We start from the raw sequence: 14787 nt of genomic DNA, 5'->3' as shown, positions 1-14787 counted from the left end.
AGCCGGGGAAACAGATCAGAGCAAGAGCGAGCACACAGAGGCCGGGGAAACAGATCAGAGCAAGAGCGAGCACACAGAAGCCGGGAAAACAGCACAAAGGAGCCAGAAAAATGGCTCAGCAGATAAAGGCGCCTGCCGCCTGCCAAACCTGATGACCTGAGTTTGATCCACAGGACCCATGTAGTGAGAGAGAACAAATTCTTAAAAGTTATTCTAACTTACACACACACACACACACACACACACACACACATAGTGACATGCATATGCCTACACACGTGAACATACACTCATACACAAATAAATGAGTGGAAATTTTAAGAAGCACAAAGGGTTAACAAGACAAAACAAACAAAAACATAAACCAGTTGGTTTTCTGAAAGAATAAACAAAACAATCCAAAAATTCTGGAATATGATCAAGAGACCACACCTAAAAATCAAAGAGATAGGAGTTGAGGGAAACGTGAAAGACGTTTACTTGAGGAAATTATAGCAAAAACCTCTCAAATCTAGAGAAAGAGACATCCAAACACAAGAGACATTTAGACCCCAGATAGACATCAGGGAACGTCTCCAAGATACATGATATCTTATGGTGAAGATGCCTAAACCACAATCAAAAGGCTACAGGAGAAAAATGCCAACTCTCTTTCAAGAGGCAGAAAGACCAAATAACATCAGATCTTTCATTAGCAAAACTCTCCAGGCCAGGAAAGCATGAACTAATATATTTCAAGCCCTCAAAGGAAATAACTGCCAATCACAATTGCTAGGCCCAACAAAGCTACCTTTTAAAAAATAAAAGAAGAAATAAGGACAGCTGAAGAACCAAAGCAGTTTGTGACCACCAAAGCCAGCACTGCAGAAGATACTTCATCGAGAAAGAAGAACAGTCTCAACCACAATTCCAGGTTTTAATCAATTATTATGGGGAAGTCGAGATGAGAATTCCAAACAGCCACTCAAATTATGTCCACAGTCAAGAGCAGAGAGAATCAATGCATGCATCACACGTACTCACTCACTTGATTGCTTGTGCTCAGCTCTATTTCTTGACTCTTGCATATTTCGGGACTCCATGCCTAGGGAATGGTACCACCCACACTGGTCTGGGTTTCTCACACCAATTAAGACAGTCTCTCACAGTCATCCTCATAGGCCAAACCAGCGTTGGCAAATCTTCATTGAGACACTTCCTAGGTAATTCCAGGCTGTGTCAAGTTGACAAGTAAAGCCATCCATCACATGGGGTAGTGTCCTTTATATGCTATTGTGGAGGTATATTTTTATAAAGTATGTGATTTGTCTATTCTTTGCCTTTTAATGTTATATATTAAGTCTATGTAAGTTTTATGTGGCCTCTCAGAGAACATGCAAATAGCATAATAGGTTAAACAGTCCCCCATCCTATGGCCCAAACATTTTGGTTTCTATGTCTTCCAAGGCAGCATTTTCATGTTCCCAGAGTTTCTAGGTGCAACAGAAAAGTAAAGCTGGAGAGATGGTTAAGGAAGGGTTAAGAGTACTGGCTAGTCTTCCAGAGGATCCAGGTTTAGTTCTCAGCACCCACATGGCAGCTCACAACTGTCTAGAACCCTAGGTCCAAGGACTCCACCCACTTCTGGTCTCTGCAGGCACTGCACACACAGTGCACATAAATGCTGGCAAAACACTCCTACACATAAAATATATTTTAAAATAAACAAGAAGAAACAAAGAAAAAGTTAGGCGGTAGTGGTGCATGCCTCTAATCCCAGCAATTGAGAAGCATAAGCAGGTGGGTTCTCTGAGTTCAAGGCCAGCATGGTCTACATAGTTTGTTCCAGGCTAGCCAGGGCTACACAGAGAAACCCTGTCTCAACTGCCCCATGCCTCCAAAGAAAAGAAAGAAAGATAGAGTCAATTTGAAGTCAGATGATGGCATACTCCCGTAATCCGAGCACTTGGTGGGTAGAGGCAGGAGAGTAAGGTGTTCAAGGTCATTTTTTGGTACGTAGTGAATTCCAGGCCAGCCTGGGATACATGAGACACTGTCTCAAAACCATCATTAGCAACAAAAAGGAGTTGAGAGGATTTCACAAGGGAGAAAGTGCGGATCCTGGGACTGGGAGCCCTGGGGGTGACGCCTCCCTTTGTGAGAGTCCTACCTGCCCTGGGACTGCTCACCAAAAGGACTGTAACTAGGCCCCAGGACTCATGCACCAGTGAGGTGGCCCCCGAAGTAATTTGGCTCATGAAGGTTGTCTTTTCCAGTGACTGTAACACCAGCAACACAAAAGGAGCACTTCTAACAAGGGTGAGGAGGTTTGCTAGAGACCCAGTCCTGCAAAGGCCAAATCCCCATATGTGAATCCAAGACACTGGGTGAACTGTCTTCTCCACTTACCTCCTCCTCTTTTGACAACCGGCTTCAGGTCTCCTGTTTGGTTTTGGGAGCTCTGGGTCTCTTGCTCACCCTCCGAGTCTTAGGACCAAAAATCAACTCTCGGGGAAGAGGAAGTCAGGGCAGGAACTCAAACGGGGCAGGACCCTGGAGGTAGGAGCTGACGCAGAGACCTCGGAGTGCCAATTACTGGCTTGCTTGACTTGGCTTGTTCAGCCTGCTTTTTTATAGAACCCAGGACCACCTCCCACATTAATCACTAATTAAGAAAATGCCCTACAGGCTTGCCCACAGCCTGATCTCATGAAGACCGTCTCTTAATCCAGACCCCCCTCCTCTCAGATGACTCTAGTTTGCATCAAGCTGAATGAAACGACCTAGCACAGTCTCTTAGTAGTTTCGAGTCCCCCTCTTGTCTGGAGTCTCACATGAGACTTGGGATATCTCTACCCAAACAGTCCACAGTGGGTTGAAACCATAGAGACTCCAGCCAAAGAAAACACTGAGGGTGGGGCCCAAGGGGGTGAGTGGCTGGGATAAGAGCTATTACAGTGTTGGCCTCATCTTCCTGAGATGACCACAGGTTTGAAGAAGAAGACTGTGAGAGAGAGCATCGGTAACTATTATCAGCGGCAACTGTGGCACTCACGTTTTCTGCAGGCTACAGGGTTCCCTGCGTGCTCTTTAAGCGGAAAGCAGTGAAAGGCTTTTCCGGGTTACCTGTAGAGTCCTGGTGTAAGACATTCCAGTAGCTAGCAGGGGGAGCTGATGGCCTCTTCTGGCCCGCCCATCAGTGGCAGAGTCCCAAGAAGACCATACCAAGGTTTCTTTTGCCAGGGTCACTTCGTGCTCCTCTGTTCGCTTCTGTTCTAACGAATCTGATCCCAGCGTTTGCCATGAGCCCCAGTTTTGATAGTTCCTTTAAAGAGAATTTGCTGTATGCTTGCTTTGCAACAGCCAATGCTGGGACAAAGAGGGCTCAGATGCTGGGCTTTGATGGGTCAGAAACACCCACTAAGAACTCATTATTAAGTAAAAATTAAGTTTTGATTCACAGAAAAACGAAGTGTGAGGTTCAAAATGTAAATGACCATATCTGCCACAGCAATCAATCGGAGAAGGCTTCCTGGAAGACGTGGTGTCTGAGAGGGCCCGAAAATAGGTGAAGTCTTGGAGCCTTTTATTTTGTAATAATCACCTTCCCAGTGAACGAATCTTTAGAAATGTGAACACAGGGGTGACGATTGGACCTCAACTGCATTAGAGCCCAGGATAAATGGAGAATGATTGAAGATGCAGTTGGAAAAGATTTGGAGCCGTGTTCTGTGTGCGTACAATGTGTGGGTGGTATGCGTGCCTACAGAGAGGCCAGAGGTACACATATGTGCGGCAGCGCCTAGCTTTTTATGTGGGCTCTTGGGATCAGAGCTCAGGTCCTTATACTTCTCCTCCAAGGGCTTCACAGAGCCATCTCCCTGGCTCCTGGCACCATAATTTTTGAGGAGCTTAAATGCCATCCCCAGGCTTCATCTTCCCTGAGAAGGGGATGAAATTTTTTTTAACACAACTGGAGAGTTTTAGTTTTTATATTTTAAATGTTTAATCACATTGATTGATCGATTGATTGCATATGTGTGGGTGCATGTGCCAGATTTCTTATGTGGAGGTCCCAGGGACACCTTGTGGCAATGAGTTCTTTCCTTCCCCTATGTGGGTCTTGGGGATTTGAACTCGGGCCATGAGGTTTGTCAAAAAGCCCCTTTGACTGCTCCTAAAACTTGAATGTGCCTCAGAATAACCTTGAGGATTTAAGACAAGCTGTTGGTCCCAGGCCCTACTGTTAAAACCCTTTGGATTAAATTTCCCATCTGGTCTTTGTCAATATAGCCACTGGGTGGCAGCAGAGAGCACAGCAGTTACCCCAGGGTGAACACCGCAGAGACAGACTAAGGCTGTTTCTGCTTTAGGTCTTCCATATCAATCAAGGCCAATCAGCCACAGCATTAGGCTTCCCAGAATCCAAGGGGCAGTGTGGATGGAAGCTATTGGTGGGTCATCCCTTGTGCTTTCTGTAGATATCTTCTCTCACTCCCAATCCAAACACCCTCTATCAGCGGGGTGTGGTGGCGCACACTTTTAATCCCAGAACTCGGGAGGCAGAGTCATGCGGATTTCTGAGTTCGAGGCCAGCCTGGTCTACAAAGTGAGTTCCAGGACAGCCAAGGCTATACTGAGAAACCCTGTCTTGAAAAAACAAAAACAAAAAACAAAAAAACCCACCCTCTATCAGGTCCCTAGAACTTTCTACAAGCCCCGCCTGTAGGAAGAGGGCAGATCTGATAGCTCCCAAGGTCACACAGAAAGGTCATGGATGTAAAGCGGACAGGACACTCTACTGCTGACAGATTGGGACAAATTTGGAAGTGATGGGCAAATTTCCTTAGCAACAGCCAGGAAGCTGAATCCCGGTGAAGGTGGGCTCTTCCTCCGTGTAGGAAGCAGCTAGGGACAGATAGGAACAGCCTAGCCCTACTTCCTTAAAGAAGGAAAGGGGACTAAAACACACTTGGGTTCTGGCTTTAGCGGCTTGGGAAGGCAGCGACAGTCTTGGAATAGGGGAGGGGGAGGGGTTGTTAGTCGGCTATAGTTGCTGGCAGCTATTTTATACTAACACATTGTTTGCTACTAGGTATTTGGGGATAAACAGAGCCTTCTGTGGGCAAGGGGGTGGAGGTTCAACAGCCCTGGGTGCTGATGCAGTGAGGGGAGTTAGAGTTTGGAGAGGGAACCATACAGTCCAAGAGGGTCAGGCTAGTCCAGGGTCACGGAGACTTTCTGCTGGCAGCCATGTCTCAGCAGAGGCCAGCTCCCACAAGGCCATAGTACTACAGTCAGCCAGGCGTAAGACCGTATCCTGCCATGTTTATCAAGCATCTGTCACGCCCATTCTGTCACCCAGGACTCCTCCCTGCTGGCTGCCCCAGGGCCATCCTGGGAAGGTGTGGAAGTCTGTCCTCCTATTCGAGTTTCTGGTGATTAGTCAATGGTGAGCAGAGTCATGGTCCAAGCTTTGAGGCCCAGGTCAGTCCTCTCCCTCTGCTTCCTTGTGGCTCCACTCCAAGCTCCCTTTGAAAAGTTAGTTCCCAGGGTGTTTCAGAAGTGGCACTTGCTATTGCATGTGACTGCCTTCTGGGCTGGCAACAGTCATCAAGGCTTCTCCCTCCCTCACGGAGGCTTTTTATTGAAAGAGACTGCTGGATGAGGTGGCATGTGCCTATAGTTTCAGTCCTCAGGAGGCTGAGGCAGATGGTTATGAGTTCAAGGCCAGCCTGAGCTATATAAGAGCTTATCTCAAAAAGCAATGAAGTTGGAGGGAGAAAGAGAAGGGGAGGAGAAGGGAGGGAGGAGGCAGAGAGGAAAGAGGCAGGGTGGAGCAAGAGAGTAGAGAGGAGGAGGAAAGAGAGGAAAGAGGGAAGGAGGGAGAAAATTTAAAAACATTTTTAAGATTTATATTTTTGTTGGTATTTTGCTGGTATATATTCATATGCACAATGTGCATGCAATACCAACAATGACCAGGAGAGGGCATTGGGTCCCTGGACCTGGAGTTACCAATGATTGTGAGCCGCCATGTGGCTACTTAGCACTGAATCCCAGATCCTCTTCAGGAACAAGTGCTCTTCACCACTGAGCCAACTTTGATTCCCTTTTAATTAATTCACAGGATGATTTACTTGTAGAGCTGTGGGTGGAGGTGGGTCTGGAGCTGAGTGCCCTACTACTGAGGTGTATTCTCTCCATTTTTTTTTTTTTTTTTTTTTTTTGGTTATTTTCGAGACAGGGTTTCTCTGTGTAGCCCTGGCTGTCCTGGAACTCACTTTGTAGACCAGGCTGGCCTCAAACTAAGAAATCCACCTGCCTCTGCCTCCCGAGTGCTGGGATTAAAGGTGTGCGCCACCACGCCTGGCTTCATCTCTTCATTTTTACAATTTTAAAAATTGAGACAAGGTATTGGTAACTTGCCTGGTTTAGCCTTCAACTTGCCCTATATAGCTAGGTAGGTCTCAAACTTGTGATCCTCCTGTCTCAGGCTTTCAATTAGCTAGGATTACGGGCATGTGCTACTATTCGGGACCAGTTACATAAATTTAACATCTAGAATTTCATAATTGGTATTTGAACTTAATCTGGTTTAAAGTCAAACCTTTCTCTTATTTAAGTTTTTGCCTCTTAAATAGCCAAGAGTTATTTAATTTTAGCAAAAATAGTTGATAATTGCACTGTGAGAGTGTAATGGGTGTGTACAGTGTACGTCAGTGTTTTCCTTAGACTTGGATTCAATAGCAATCTACAAACACCGTAAGTGTCTGGTTCTAGATTTAATTTCCCTGAGTTGGGAGGAGACCCTGAAAACAAGGAGGGCTATAAGAAACATTGGTTTCTCCTTAGATCCATTTTTTGAAGTCTCCAAAGTGTTGGTTTTAATTCCTGAACACCCTGTCCCTCTGAAGGATGCTTCTGCCCTGTGCACAGATGCGAGACCAGGTTTGTGTACAGAGACTTGAATCCCTGAGTCCGGGAGCAGGATGCTGGGCTGCTCATGCCTTGTGATGACCTTCATTGCTAACTTGACCGTGTTTTCCAGTCACTCTGTGCATGTCTGGGACAGCGCTTGCAGCTAGGTTTGACTGAGTTGCAAGACACACCTTAAGGGCAGGAGACACCATTCCATGAGTGCAGAGCCAGACTGAACAGAAAGGAGACAGAGCTGAGCACCGTCGTTCATCTCTCTACTTTCTGACACTGGACATATCTGACTAGCCACCTCCAACTCCTGCCACCACAAAGAGCTGGATCCCCTCAAACTGTGAGCCAAAAGAACCCCCCCCCCGGCCCTCCTTAAGTAGCCTTCGTATGGTGTTTCCCCATAACAAAAGAGACCTTGATTAACTAACACAAGTCTTCTTGACTTTCTCTCCAGAAGATACCATTTCTGACCTGCCCTGGCAGTGCCCTGCTAAGGCTCAGTTGCTGATGGGCTGCCCTTGGGGAGGTCATATTACAGAGGTCTGGCCTAGAGTGTAACTTGACCATATATTACCTTTCTTATTGAGTTTTAATGGTGTGAGTGTACGTGCATGTACATGTGCATCATGTGTGCAGACATGTGCATTTGTGTGTATATGTACATACACACACACACACACACACACACACACACACACACACACACACACCCCTGAGGGTGTAGTTCCCTAGACAAGCCAGTAGATGGTGTCAGATCCCTTGGAGCTGGTGTTAGAAATGGCTGTGAGCTGCTGTGGGTGCAGGAAATGAAATTCAAGCAGTAGGTGATGCTAAGTGAGGAGCCATCTCTTCAGCAGAGAGTACACGCTATCCTTGCTCTCAATGTCCGTCACGAGGATTCTCCCCCACCTCCTCCTTTCTCCCCTCCTTTTGTTTTTTTCTCTTTTCCTCTGTGGGTCGGAGTCTGCTGGGATTGCCAGGTTCTTGTGTCCCAGGAATGAAAGATTAGATGGGGACACATGTGATATTACTAAAGGCAGCTTATTAAGGAGGAGAACAAGATCCAGAGATCTGGGAAAAGTTAGACACTCCGATGGCAGTCAGCTAGGAGAGCGGAGAACTCTGTGAGCCACTGACATAGCACCCACCTTCCCTGCATTTGGTAATCTATGAATGCTCCGTCCCTTCCGCGTAACCCTGGTGGGGAGGTCTCTCCAGACTCCCACCATCCGCTTGCACTTACATGATGCCCCCTCTCTGTGCCCTATTCTGACAGGGAACAAGTATTCAGCACTTGCTTTCTAGGCACGGGGTGAAAAGTCGACAGGAAGAAATCAGAGAAGAGAAATGGCAACGAACACCATGTCCGTTGCCCAGAGACTATCAAGCATGGGAGCTCGGTGTCAAATTCCCCAGGAGAACCAAGCAGAGAAGACCTGAGCAGCTACACAGATGCCTGGGAGATCGGCGGGACAAGAAGGAACCATATAATGCCACCTGGGCACTAGGAGAAACTTGATGGACAGCTTAGAGCTCCCTGCCAGAGAAACAGGCCTCTGAACATGAGATGGACAGATATAGGATCACAGGTGCCACCAGGTCTTTCTGCCAGTAGAGAGGACAGGGGAGGACCCCGAAGCCCAGCACGGTACTGTTTACAAACTGCCCAGAGGGGTGACTGCATAGATCTTGTGATCCACGTCCCTAAAAGGGATCTGCCATTTGTCTTAACCCCCCCCCCCCACACGCACACAATGCTGATGAGACATTTCAACAATCTGGCAGCACTGCCATCTAGAAGCAGCCGCAGAGACAGGCACAGGCTCCTGCCCGCTCCGAGCCGGGCCCGGGAATGTGGCCAGAGCTTAGCGGGAGGTGGAGCTTTCAGGCTCAGTTGGCTACAAGCACCTGGAAAACACAGAGGTTACAGTAGTGACGGGGTGGGGGTGGGGATCTTGCTCTGAGGTTTGAGGAGTGTCTCACAGAGCCCAGGGGCAGAGGACCTGAACCAGAGACCAGGGCACTGTAGGGAGCTTGCTCTGGGAGGCCTTTCCCTCTGTTCCTCCTGTCATTATGTAACAGGGCCCCCAAACCTAAGTAGGCCCCCAGATCTTAACACAACCGACTCCATGACGAGAGTGGCGTTCAGGCTGTAGATTCAGCATGTGGACAGTTAGCCATGCTAGAGCAAAGCCCCCCCCCCCCCATCAAGGTCCGTACAGTTCTGCAAACTTCTCTAACGTCCCAACCTTGTTTTTTCGGCTTCTGCAGTTCAACTTCTGGCTCACCGTCCTTGTTAGCTAAAATGTGCCAGCCCAGACCATAATCTTGGTGCTAAAAAGCTCACCCTGAGGAAGGCTCGGTGCTACACTGGGGATCTGGGACAACTTCCTAGGTCACAACAATACCCCACCGCACTTCCTCTAAATCCCAGTTGGCATGTGACAGAGAACAGCCACTGAGCTGAGACTTGACAAAGCCACCACTTGGAAAGACTGGGACTTAGATTCGATAAGGGAAGGTTCCCATGGGAGTATAGTGAGGATCCCATCTCACCAGATGGAGTTTAGGTTCTTGAGACCCTATAGACTCTGTAAGGTCCAGTCTTAGGCAGCTGGGATTGGTCCCTGGGCTGGGTAACTTTTACAGGTATCAAAAAATAATTTTTTTTTTCCCTTGTGTTGAAACAGAACATGGTTTGTTCGCCAGCAGGGCAAGCACTGAGCTGGGATCAGTGGCAGATAGATGCTCCTCGGTGTCAGTGGCAGATGCTCCTCTGATCAGCTGGGAAGTCACTGGCCAACATGGCTCTTGAGCACTTTGGAAAGAGCTTGTCAAACTGAGACAGTAAGCACAAGAGCCCCAACGTGCACCTCAAAAAGTTAGTGCCAGCCTTGTAAAAATGTCTCATTACCATTGTAACATTAACTGTGACATGAATATCAGTGATGAAATTATACTGTTTGGATGTATGGATTCAATGAAATATATCAGTCATATTAATTTTACTTGTTTTCTTTCCAAAAAAAAATGGGTTAAAAGGGCTGTTGGGGGGCTTAACTCAGGGGTAAGGGACACACTTAACATCTCTGAGGCCTTCACTCCCCAGCACCTGACTGGAGAGCTGGCTCAGTGGTCAAGAATGCACACTGCTCTTGTAAAGGAGTTGAATTCAGTTCCTAGCACCCATGCTGCGCAGCTCACAACTCTGGCTCCCTGGGGCCTTCTGTACTTATATGCATACCACTTCACATATATAAATAATTACAAACAAAAATGTTATTAAACATTTATTCTATGTGTGCATGTGTTTGCCTGAGCACGATGTGCAGGTAAGAGCCATGAGGGTGGAAGAGGTGCTAGATTTTCCTGGAACTGGAGTTACAGACTCTTGAAAGTCTCCAGGAGGTTGCTAATATCCAAACCCAGGTCCTGTGCTCTTAATTGCAGTAGTTGTTCTTAACCCCTGGGTCATCTCTCCAGCTCCCCCCACCCCCCAAATAATAAGCTTTTAAAATTATTAACTTAAATTTGTTTTTTTGTTTATGACAGGATCTCTCTGTAGTTCTGAAATTCGCTATTTTGATCAGGCTAGCTTTGAACTCAGAAATTTGTCTGCTTCTGCCTCCCAAATTAACACCCTGCCCCCCCCCTCCAAAATGTGGCTAAAAGGGAAGTGGATACACCCCAGAATGCTTGCATACACATGCGTAAGGTCCCAGTCTCAATCCCAGGGGTGAATAAAAGTGGAAAACTGGCTATTAGAAAATTCAAAACCACAAAACTGGCTCACATTATACTCTTATTGGACATGAGCAGCTAAGGCTCTACACCCGACAGATCGCCTTCATCGAAAAGAACAAAACCCCACAAGCTTAATGACTCTTGAGAAAGCTGGAGAGCATGCGACATCTCAGTGCCTTCGCCTCTTCTGGTTATTACTGTCTTGTCCTCCAGCGGCCCAGCTGCTCAGCTAGGCACTGCCTCCTACCATGCTGTCCCCATCCCCCAACCATAAAAGACACAATGAGAACAGAGAGTCCTGGCACAGGACCCAGGCTCTCTTCAGGGCCTGGAGATGTGTTCATGGGGACTTACACTCTATTCCTCGGAAAATCTCACAGAAGAGGCCGCATGGCTCCCAGAGGGAGATGCCCTGGTTGGTAAGATTGAGGTTTCTCGCCTTAGCACCCAGAGCAGCCCGGCCAAGGAGGCGGATACTCTCCACGCACCAGCAGCTTTAATATGCAACTGTAAATCACCTTAACAGAGACGTGGAAAATAAGCTAATTGCTCTTTAATACGCGATTGTATATTAAACACTATTAGTGTTGCTGAGAGGCACTATCTACAATAGGAAGTTTGAAAAACCCTGACACAAACTACTTGGTTCCCCAGGAGTCGGCTTCTTGTCACATTTGGCTGGTAGGCAGTAGGGCTCCCCTTAACTGTCCCCCAAGAGACATATACTTGGCATGCTCATCTGAGATTCATAGGATTTCAAGACATGGAATACGTCTACATTCCACATCCCAGGATTATACAAAACCTACCTTGGCTGTCAAAGCCCTGCGGGCAACTGCCAGACTCTTTGTCCAGCTGCACTTCCTCCACCCCTTGGAATGTACCAAGCTGTCAACGAGCCAAGCTGTAAGTAAGCCCGTCTTGATAGGCCAGAGTCATAACCGCAGATCCCTCCATCACTGTCCAGGTCTGCATGCCATTGCCACTCTCAAAACCAGTTCACCCTGGCTGACACACTGGGACGAGGGCTCCTCCCAAGGCAGTGACAACTTATGACCTCCATTTGCACCTGTCTGCAGTCCTGACCCTCAGGGGAGACAGCATGCCTCAGCTGGGCTAATTAAGTACTCAACATCCTGGCTTAGGGTCCTACCCATGCTCGCTGGCTGTCAGACCACAGATGAATTACATCATCTTTCCAGGACTCTGTTTTCCCATGTGTAAACTGAAGTTTATGAGAGCACCTTCTTTCCTGGATGGGGGCAGCATAATGTGTGTATTGTTGTATGTTAATATGCACATAAACATATACAGTACATAATGAAATAATGTGGGAACTTTCTATAGTGGACCCGCAGATGCCCTTAGTGACTTAGCAATGCTAATTATCACAGACCCCTTCCTTTCTTTGCCTTGGCTATTGGGGTGCTCAGAAGACATCGGTCGGATTGATTGCCTGAATTGTGGGCTACGTTTCACTTATTAACTGATGGCCACCTGGGTTGCTTTTACTTGTGTGTTGGGGGGGTGAGGGGGTGCATGTGTGTGGAGCCAGAGGACAACCTTGGCTGTCACTTCTCAGGTGGTTTGGGTAGGGAAGACAGAATCTCTCACTGCTCTGGTCTTCCCCAAGTAGGCCGGAGACCTGCCTGCTTCCACCTCCCCGGTACTAGGATTACAGGTGCACACCATGCTGCCTTCACATAGGTGCTGGGAGGTTGTAAAGCCAGCACCTTAAGGTTTTTAGGTTTTAACGACCATGAACAATGCTGTGAGCGTTGGTTGGTGGATTTTTGAGTGGACCTGTGCTTTTCTCTTGTATGTATACCTGGTAGAGCTATGTTGGGCCAGTGCTCTGCCTAGATTAAGCCACCCCAGGAACTAGGATTTCTGAAGGTGGTTACACCGAGTTACACTCCACTCCCGAAGGCAGTGTAGGAAGAGTGCAAAATTTTCCTTATCCTGTCCTATGTATGAACCTATATCTGACTGTGGTTTGAATTTACACAACCTCAATGGCTAAGGTTTTTTCTTCGCCGCCTCAATCATTTCTTCATCATTTGATTACTTTTTTTTTTTTTTTTGGATTCCCATTGTGGGTCTTCCAAACCTTTCCTAGACTTCAAAAGGTCCCAATTTCCCCTACCCTCTCATCTCTTGACATTCATGCATTTAGTCATGAAGAATAATTTACTGAACCTCAGGTAGTCTAAGCCATCATCCAAAGCTAACAACTAAGAAAAGCCACATTCCTTGCCCCCACCCTGTATCTGTATAATAGTCTGGAGGTGCCATTTAACTATCTTGTAGGATTGTTCTCCTTGAACGGCTTCAGAAACTTCCCAGGATCTTCAGGATAACATGTAATGCCAAGAACCAGGGCAACTGTGAATACCAGGTGTATATACGAGTGTAGGTCAGCTCCGGCCCTGCCTCTACTACAGTGAGTAACCCTTCCATGCAGCCCTGCCTCTCTTCCCTACGACCCTCTCCAAACTACGCTTTCTCCAACGCAAGAGATGACTCTGACACCCTTTTGTCTCCTACAGCCCTAGAACAATACTTGGCCTGTTAAAAGTCACGATGAAAAGGATGCACGTTGAGTTAGTAGATGAGAAAATGGCTAGTGGAATGAATGAACCGCAAGACTGTATAGTTCTAGGAATGAATAGAACTTAGGTTGGAGTCTCTCTCCCAACGGTGTGGTGGGCACAGAGCCGAGGCGAGGTTTGAATTTAGTCAAGTATTTATAACAAATACTACTAGCCTTTAAAGGTTTAACTCCTGGCACATTTGGAACTGTTTGGATCCTTTAGGGTTTTAAGCAAAATAACCCGACATAAAACCCACCATCTGGATAAGAACTCTTGGATTCAGAGTCATGCCAGTGAGGCCTTACTGAACTTTCAAGAACAGCAGGGGTAGAAGAACCCTCCAGTCCAACGTACCTCCCTCTTTCACCCCCATGCAGATGCAGACAGGACAAAAGTTTGTGTCTAGCCAGGACAGGAAAACACTGAGCAATTTTGCTGAGAGAGGGGATAGAGGCAACAGGAAGTGGGCTTGCAGTGGGGTATCCGGCCTGGCCCAGCCTATGGGAGACAGGATGTAAGAGAGCTGGGATCCAGTGTTCCCTGTTAATAGAGGCGGTTTCCTATTTTCCGTAGCATGTGTGGTGACCCATATGATGAGCCAGCGATAAATACATTGTCCTGAAATCAAACAGAGAGGGAGGAAACGCCTGGCATTTATGATATGTCCTTCTGCTTATCCATGGGGAATGTTGTTGGGGGAGATAAACACAGCGAAGACTGTGTGCGCAGAGATACTTGGGACAGATTGAGGTGCTGAGCTGCTCTGAGATAGCACGCAGGCTCTGAGCCAGGGCTTAAAGCTCGGTCTTGGCTCTACCCCTCAACTATTTTCCCTCCCAGTTTTAGACTTCTCCCAGTTGTGTAAGTCAGAAGACCACAGGCCACAGCGGCTGGCCTCCCTTATATCCAATGCCCCTTCACTACTAAAGGACGGTTTCCCCAGGATGCCTGCTCCTGCGACCTGTGGCTTTTTCCTCCCGACTCTCTTCCTGCATTCTTTCTAGTTACCGAATAATCAGATCTTTGTGGATTCTGGTTGAGTAAAGAGCCCAGAAATCAGCCTCTCTCCTTACCCAGGACTGACTGGATATCTTTTTTGGCACTGCTTATTTGACCTTAATAATCCTGAAAGGCAATGACGGCCATCCCCCATCTTACAGATTGAGAAACTGGGGCTCAAGGAAGAAAAGTGTTTATTCTTATAATAAGCAAGATTTGAACTCAGTCTGATCCAGGAACCTCTTATTTAGCATTGTGTTTATTTCTTGCTATTTTAAAAAAATATATTTTTAAAAAATATATTTTTAAAAAATAAATGAGCACACTGTTGCTCTTTTCAGACACACCAGAAGAGGGCATCAGATCCCATTAGAGGTGGTCGTGAGCCACACCATGTGGTTGCTGGGAATTGAACTCAGGACCTCTGGAAGAGCAGTCAGTGCTCTTAACCACTGAGCCATCTCTCCAGCCCACATTTTGTTTGATACAACAGAATCATAAGGTATTTCTGTTCTTTTTTTTTTTTTTTTTTTTTTTT

The sequence above is a fragment of the Mus pahari genome, chromosome 10 (assembly GCF_900095145.1).
Source record: "Mus pahari chromosome 10, PAHARI_EIJ_v1.1, whole genome shotgun sequence".
Lineage (NCBI taxonomy): Eukaryota > Metazoa > Chordata > Mammalia > Rodentia > Muridae > Mus > Mus pahari.
Note: the sequence above shows the minus strand (reverse complement) of the source record.